Genomic DNA, 9,433 nt, shown 5'->3' with positions numbered 1-9,433 from the left:
TCTCTAACAAACACAACACAACAGTTACATCATTTTAAATTCTGAGATTCAAATCATATTCTACAAATCACAAATTAAGAAACTTATGTGAATGTGGGGCAAAACACATTCACATATTCACACACCCGAATAAAAAATGTGAAGTCATGAACAAATTTTGCACATTTGCATATATACAGTCATAGTCAGAACTATTGGCACCCTTGGTAAATATGAACAAAGAAGTCTGTGAAAATAAATCTGTCTTGTCAATGCAATCCTTTTTGACAAGACATCTTTGGAGAGTCTTTGGCCACTCAACCCATCCTCCTCACCTTGCATATAAACAATATAGACACACATCCTCTTCCAGGCAGATCTGTGACATTTTAAACAGTACAGATTTATTTTTACAGACTTCTTCGATCATATTAACTAAGGGTGCCAATAATTCTGACCACGACTTTAAAGTAGAACTTTTATGTGAGATCTCACATGACATATCAGAATGTGAGATTCCACTTGCACGCTTGATTAGAATTTGAAATTCGATCAAACTGAATAGAATTGAACTGAATAGAATAGGTAAGTGATAGCATTAATTGGTCATGTGTTGATGAAAAAGATGTGTCTTTAGACGTTTTTTGAAAATGGCTAAAGACTCAAAGCTAAAGCTGCTTGAATTGAGATAGGCAGGTCATTCCAACATGAACTTATCTACAAATACCAGAGTTAAATTCTGGAAAAATGAAATATAGCCCTGCATAAATCTGGTATAACAGCCTGTGAATTTTGTAATTTGTGATTTGTAGAATAGGATTTATGCACCTGCAGTGAAGATTTTGAGAAGGTTTTGTTGGTTTGAGAGAGAAAGAAACAAAATACAAGTTTGCAACTCCTAAAACATTTTCTTGATGACTTTATTTAAATATTCTCTACAAATACAAATTCCATGGTCACAGGTGCTCAGTTTTGCTACAATAAATCTAGACACAATAGACATGTACTGTATGCAAATATAAAAAGGGACATAATCAACTGAATATTCAAGGATGCAAACGTATCACCTTTAAGTGAAAATTTTAATTTTGAATCTAAAATAGATCATTTGCGTGATTTGCGTAGATCCAGAGAGTTTTTGAAAGTGTGAGTAGTAAGTAGTAAAAGTAGTATTGACTCATTTTAGATACCTGCTGAAATTGACTTCTTTCAAATGCTCCTGTGTGTATATTTGTGGTTTGGAATTAGTAAAATGTGCTTAGAAAAAAAATATATAATCCGAATATTGACTGGCTACCGACTATAATGCACTCTCTGCATAATCCATTCACAATTGGAATAGTGACAACTGTATTTACCCAATTACAGGAGTCAATCTGCTGAAACGTTCTGCGAGTCACTTCTTAAACTGCTATGATTGAGATAATAGACTAATAGACTAGCAAAAGCTAAATTTAGCAGCTTCAACATTTAGATAAAAACTTAAAGCACTTTTTTCACATCGTTTTTTTGTTTAAAATAGACCTATATGTGACAGAAATTGTCCACTAAATAGCAGATGGCATATCTGACATGTTATTTCCATTAATAAAGATTAGAAATGTACATTTTACATAAAATGTTGCCATTTTATATGAAAATATACAAAAGTTATAATAAAAAATACAATTAATTAATTTAAAAATTACCCCCAACCCCCTTTGATGAACTTTGAACTTTGTGTATGACTGATATTACAATTGTGGGTTACGTCTTCATCACCTTTTTCAGACCTGACCTGATAAATTCACATCCCTGATCATTACAAAGAACTTAAGTTTTAATTGCAAAGGGAAACTGATAGATCTGCTATGTACCTCTGTCTTCTATTTTCAAGGGTACGAATTCTTTATAAATCATCTTCTCACCCATATGTCTTTATTTTGTGGAACACAAAAGGAGAGAGTGGCATAGTCTCAGTCACCATTAATTAATTTTATTTTATACAAAAGAATAGTGAACCGTGACTGAGGCTGTTAGTCTCTTAATGTTCTGCCTTACATCTCCTTTTGTGCCCCACTGAAAATAAAAGTCAAGCACATTTGGTATAAAATAACATGATATTTTTTTATTATTTTTATTTGTAACTTGACAATATTTAAATTTGCCTATAATTTACTTAATACCTCATTGTGTATATTTGATTGTAAATGCAAATTGTATATGGTTTGTGCCAATCATGTATTTGTAACTGTTTATAAACTGTATTGTATAAATAATAAAGAAATTATGACTGAATGCGATGTGTTTAATATATTATTAATAAATTATTACATAATACAGGCTAATTTATCTACAAAGTATGTGAGATTTTTAAAAGAGGCAGAAAAAGTTTATTGTATAATGTCGGGTTACCAACTGAAATCAACATCGTTTCAACGTTAGTGAAGCAAACCAATTAGATCGATTTTATGTTGAATACCTGTTGATTCTATGACGTTGTTTCAACCATCCTAAAATCAACGTTGATTCAACGTTAGGTAAGTCAACCAATTGCGTCGATTTTCCTTAGATTTGAATGGAGCGCCTAACGTCGGATCAACATTACCCCGATGAGCAAACTGATGCCGGATCGACGTCGGAGATCAACGTCGTTTCGACGCCACGAGAAACATCGATTCTATGTTGATTCGATGTTAGTTTGCTATCTGGGTAGTGAAAGCGTAATAGCATATTTTACAAAAGGTATAACATACAAGATATAAAAAGCTTCCCATTTAAATGAGTGATACTAGAAAAGTATAAAAACACACTCGGAACACACAGAAAATAAGTCAAAACTCTGTTGTGAAAATACACAACAGTAGACTTACTAAAGAATCAGAATCAGAAATACTTTAATAATCCCAGGGGGAAATTATTTTTGTTACAAACTCCAGATATACAAACAACATATATTAAGAACAAAATATAAACACATATAACTATATACATATATAAATGCAACCAACAACAACAAGCAACTGACCAATGAACATATGACCAACTACCTCTCATTTAAAAGAACCAAAAGTGCTCTTTCTGCCCTCCTTACGGGAGACAAACTGTTCAGCAATACTTTTTCTTTTTAGAAAGAAAAAACTTGACTCTTCTGTAGTTATATCGTGTACTAAGACCGGCGGAAAATGAAAAGTTGAGATTTTCTAGGCAGATATGATTAGGAACTATACTCTCATTCCGGCGTAATAATCAAGGAACTTTGACGCGGCAGCAGGCGCAGTGATATTACGCAGCGCCTGAAAGTAGTCCCCAGCTATATTATAACTAGGTACCTGGCTGGGGACTACTTTCAGGCACTGCGTAATATCACTGCGCCTGCTGCGCCATGTTACGCAGCAAAGTTCCTTGATTATTACGCCGAATGAGAGTATAGTTCTAGCAAAATCGGACAAGAAAATCGCAACTTTTCATTTTCCGCCGGTCTTAGTACACAATATAACTACAGAAGAGTCAAGTTTTAAATAGGAAAACTATTGAAACTCTTTGGTCATTTTTGAACGCGATGCTACTGGTCTAATAGGATTCAATGATCTATGCTAAGCTATGCTAAAAGTGCTATCGCCAGACCCGGAGATCGGCTGAATGGATTCAAAAACGGTAAAACTCAACTTATTAACTCTGGGGGAGTTGGAGAATGAGCCTATTTCCAAAAAAAGTGGAGTGTTCCTTTAAAGGCTTTGGAGCAGTAAAAGCACAATACACCCTCAACACCAGGACTCACATGGAGCCATGGAAATTTCTGGTACCACTGAGTTTGAAAACTCAGAGTATATTTGGGCAAGGACTGTTTAGCAATTCATTTTGGATCTGGTTGATTGGGCTTACTGAACTGATGGCGAGTAACTGCCACGTCTGAGTTCTCTGCTCCTCTCTCTACCATTTCATCGTCATCCTTGTCCTCTCTGACATCTCCCTCACTCTGTTCTTCTTGTCTCCCCGCTTCTTGTCTGTCTGCTTCTTGTCTGCCCGCTTCTTGTCTGCCCGCTTCGTGTCTGCCTTTTCCTCCCCCTTCATCTCTGTCTTCCTCACTCCTGGCCACATCCTCACATACGCCATAATCAAAACATTTGAAATTAAATTCTGAATTTGATATAAACACACCAGACACACGCGTGCACCTGGGATGGAAATAAGCACCACCCATGACACAAACACACACACACATGGCCTCTCTTCCTTCATAGACCTCTTTCACAAACTGTAACATTCATTTCATTGCTCACCTATGAGCCTTCCCGTGCTCTCTCTGAAACTGATGCCTCCAGCAACTTCCTTTCCTAAACAAGGGTGCAGTGGTAAAGGAATATGCTACTGTTGTTTAATGTCAACATTTTTCAACTTTCAGCTCTCAACTTCACTTAAAGGATTTCTCTTGAAAAAGGTGTCAATCTTCTCCTGCCTCTTTCTTTTCTGCATCTTAATGATACTGCGTGACAAAAAGACAGTGGTAAGCTTGATAGTGACATGGGTCTGACAGGACTGTGACTGCTAAATTTTGCTTACCTGCCTTGAAAAGGGGAGATATAAAATAAAATAAATAAAAATGCCCACACAAAGCTTTTACTCTGGTGGTATAAATAATGTAACAATTTACTGTTTTTAAACATTAAAATAATATACACTTTTCTTTCATAGTTCTTCAACAGGTATGCAAAAAAATGACATAATTTTCACTTTTTTCTCATCAACAGGTACAATCAAACACAACAGGTAAGTATCCACAAAAGTATTCAGCTAATCAACAAACAATGCTCAAAATATCAAAATCAATTGCATTGGCAATAAACCCATAAATACACTGCTTAACAATGACAATTTGTCCCTCCTCCTCATCAATTCCCTGCCTTATTCATCACAGTTACTTTATACATTGCATGCCACATACATAAACGAATTTAGCTAGCTGCTGAACAATATCCCAATTAGCAATTACCATTAGTCTAAAAAACGAAATATAATACAGAAAACACTCGACATGTCAACAAAACATAAACAGAACATCTTCCCAAACACATATCAAGCTTATTTAAACCTCGAAAGCAAACACTCATTCAAAGTACCTTACCTGGAAAAGGGAGATGTAAATAACCATAAGTTCCCGCCTCCTCGGCACGAGCTGACCGATAAATCTAAAGGTGCGTTCACGCCATATCGTAATAACCGTAATTACGAGATACCAACTTGTAAAAAGCGTTCAGGCCCTTGCTACGGCTTGTACCACGTGACCGCTACACCTAATGCGGAACCAGAGAAAAATGCTGGCGCTTTCAAAGAAAGCTATATTACTGCTCTAAAAAAAAGAGGAAAATAGATGCATGTATATAGATACTATAATGTACTATAAAAAAACATACCGTGTTCCTACTGTTATTTTGTTGTTGTTCTCAACATTCTTTCGCGGGCTCATTTTGTTGACTGTCGCTATAGCAACAGATAATCCCCAGTAGGAGGACGTGAACAGCCCCGAGTTGAACGTCACGTGTTGTCATCTCGGAATTACGGTAATTACGATATGGCGTGAACGCAGCATAACACACCAAGAGAGGCGGGACTTAAGGCAGAACAGCCAATCATCAGCCGGTCACACTCAAAGCCGGTTTGAGAGGGAGGGGAGAGGAGGCAGACACAGAGCGGCCAGAGAAACGGAGGAGCGACTGCAGTAAGGCGTTTGTGCAAAACTGCGGAAAAACTGCAGAAAAAGTGCGGGTGTTGAACCGAACCCTCTCACCGGGAAAAGTGTGGGTGTTAAATATGGAGCGAATTTTGTGCCAATATTCATCAAACAAATCCAGTGTTTCGCAAATAAACAATCTGCTTTGCAAAGAAAAACTCGACATGCAAACAAACGCAAAGTGATTTGCAAATACAAAACTCTATTTGAGAGAAAATGCAGAGGTATAGACAAATATATGTATTGTGTGTTGCAACTGTGAGACTCATTTGCCTTTTTATGAGGAAACTTGGCTTGATTTTTTTTCACACGCGTGCGGGCAGATTTTCTCACACGTGCAATTGAGCAACTTTCTTTTCCAAAAACAGCAGATGGCGCTGTCGGTCAATTTACGCTAGTCTCCCGAGACCTTTTCAGACCAGTATGAGTGGGGAACAGGTGAGTTTCTGTCTTACTATCTCTATAATTAACCATGTAGATGTTTTCAAAAAGTGACCCTACTACAGTGTCAGTGAAATTCACAACAAGTGCTGTAAAACTGTTAACATGATTGATTAGTTCAAAAATCAGGAGTGACATGGCTAAACATTTAACTAGACAGTCTTTCCCTATAAAAACTGATCCATTCTCCGTAACTCTTATCCTCTGTTGGATCGCGGGATATAGAATATATAACATTCAAAACAATGCAGGGGTATAACAATATGTCGTGTCACAATATTGTAATACAAAAATGTAAATGTATAATGGATAGCAACAATATTGTGTACCAAAAATGAAAGCTTAGACAATTTAATTTAGTATCAGATATAGTAATATCACCCAAGAGGTCATTAATTATTAATAAAAAAATGAAAACAAATCACATTATTTAGTACAATATCTTTTAATACAAAACTTTTTTTTAAATGATTAAATAATTATGTATTTTTTAGCTAAGCAAAATGCTGAATATTTCTCTTCTGATGTCACTCTTGTCCTGTGAATTGGGGAGAAGGAACAAGTTCATGCTGATGTAATAATAAATTCAGCATTTTAATAAACAGTGGTTTAATAAACAGCGTGCTACACGGGTGAAGACACACTCTGAACAGCGAGGACTCTTCTCGGAGTGACTCGGATGACGAATGTTTGCATTTTGAAGAGCCACTAATATAATTCCTGACGGTAGCCTTTTATTCTTAACTTCATGAGTTAAAATGTTGCTCGGCCTTATATAAAAAGCTACATAATTTTAGTTGGATTTTTCCAAACAGGCTATTGTCAGACTAAAATCTGCTGGTATATTGGTTGAAATATGAAATATCTCCTTACAGGCCACTTTTAGTTTTACATGTTGTACAAGGCATGTATATTACTGTACTATATTTAAACATAAATATGATAATAAACTATGATATCCCTTATGAAAATTAAAGTTGGTTTTACTATAGTAAAAGTGTGGTAATCCTGTTTTTTTGCAGGTTACCATTTCAATATAGCTTTACTACAAATACCATGGTATTTATTTAGTAAAACCATGGTTAATTTTCGTAAGGGATATTAATGTTTAGATTATATTTTGGTACATTTACATACCTGAATCACAATAAAGCTCACCTGAACTTTAACTAGTTTATTAAATGATTATAGTAGCCTATTTGTATAATTAGTTTAGCCTACTCCTTTCAGTACGCTATCTATGTGTAGTTTTATACTTGTTTAAACTTTAACTGCAGAGGTAGCCTACAACATTTCTCTCCACTGGAGGCTATGTCTATAGCAGAAAGACAATAAATCTTACTTGACCTTGTAAATTAAAGTAAATTAACTAATGATCACAACAAACAAGGACAGGAACAGGAACTCCAAATAAGGGCACGAGAGGAGGGGAAACACAAGACGTAGAGACAAAGTCTGACAGACCTAATGTAAAAAATAAAATTCTAAATGCTTTCATTTTTGGTACACAATATTGTCGCTATCCACTACACATTTGCATTTTAGTATTACAATATATTGTGACACGACATATTGTTATACCCCTGCATTGTTTTGAATGTTATATATTCTATATCCCGCGATCCAACAGAGGATAAGAGTTACGGAGAATGGATCAGTTTTTATAGGGAAAGACTGTCTAGTTAAATGTTTAGCCATGTCACTCCTGATTTTTGAACTAATCAATCATGTTAACAGTTTTACAGCACTAGTCACTTTTTGAAAACATCTAAATGGTTAATTATAGAGATATTAAGACAGAAACTCACCTGTTCCCCACTCATACTGGTCTGAAAAGGTCTCGGGAGACTAGCGTAAATTGACCGACAGCGCCATCTGCTGTTTTTGGAAAAGAAAGTTGCTCAATTGCACGTGTGAGAAAATCTGCCCGCACGCGTGTGAGAAAATCAAGCCAAGTTTCCTCATAAAAAGGCAAATGAGTCTCACAGTTGCAACACACAATACATATATTTGTCCATACCTCTGCATTTTCTCTCAAATAGAGTTTTGTATTTGCAAATCACTTTGCGTTTGTTTGCAAGTCGAGTTTTTCTTTGCAAAGCAGATTGTGTTTATTTGCGAAACACTGGATTTGTTTGATGAATATTGGCACAAAATTCGCTCCATAGTTAAAACACCCACATCCCCCACGGGTGCGACACCCCTGAGTCAGGTGGGAATATATTACTTGCAAATGTAAAAGATTTAAAGCATTTAAAAGCATTTAAAATCCATAGGGATAGTGACTTAATGTAGCACTTTTAGCTTGTACTGTGTGATCAGGGTGAGCTGACTGATAGTATTTTTGGGGTATGCGCATTAAAAAACAATGAAATATTTGAAATAGCAAACACATTATTTCAAGTTCAAGCTGTTGTAACTTATTGTGTAGTTAGACCAAAGACTATGGTTAGACTCATTCATGACTCATTCACTAAACTAAATGTCCACCTTTTTTTTTTTTTTTTTTTACAGTGCAGTGTAGCCTAGTCTCATTCAAATGTATTTGAATGCAAATTAATTTTGTTTAGATTTGTTAAACTACTGCTGGCAATTAATGCAACTAAATTTGTGTTTCAGTGACTTAGAACAACATAATGATATTGACAGTATTCTGTACACGGATGTAAAGTACAGTACTACACTGTAAAACCCGACAAGTTAGGTTAACTTAAGCCGTTTGAGGAAACTGATTGCCTTAAACCATTTAAGTTTTTAAAACGTCTCGGTTACATAGGTAACCCTCGTTCCCTGAAGGAGGGAACAGAGACGTACATCAGACTGACCAACGAATAGGAATCTCGCTAGAGAGCCAATCTGCTTTGAGTGTAACTAAAACGAGCCAATGCACATTGGCATGCAATCATATGCAGCAGCTGCTCACCTCGCAGCGCAGGTATTGCATCTTCAGGTTTTCGCTGAGGAGCCGAACAGGTAAGGCGGCAGCATCAGCGGGGTCCAGCGAATGTGGCGTTCCCTTCAGGGAACGAGAGTTACCTATGTAACCGAGACGTTCCCATTCAGTCAAATAGGAATCCCTACCAAAGCGCCACAGGAGCTGCCCCCTTCCAGCGCTCTGTAGGAAGCCTCCTGTACCCCCTTGCTTTGTCCATAACAGACAAAGAGCTGGTCTGAGGTCCTGAGGCTTTGAGTTCTGTCTATGTACAGTCGCAAGGCGTGAACTGGACAGAGCAAAGCCAGGGCTGGGTCTGCTTCCTCCGGGGGCAGTGCTTGCAGGCTCACTACCTGGTCCCTGAAGAGAGT

Source organism: Onychostoma macrolepis, chromosome 25 (assembly GCF_012432095.1).
Source record: "Onychostoma macrolepis isolate SWU-2019 chromosome 25, ASM1243209v1, whole genome shotgun sequence".
Lineage (NCBI taxonomy): Eukaryota > Metazoa > Chordata > Actinopteri > Cypriniformes > Cyprinidae > Onychostoma > Onychostoma macrolepis.
This window is presented reverse-complemented; position numbering follows the sequence as displayed.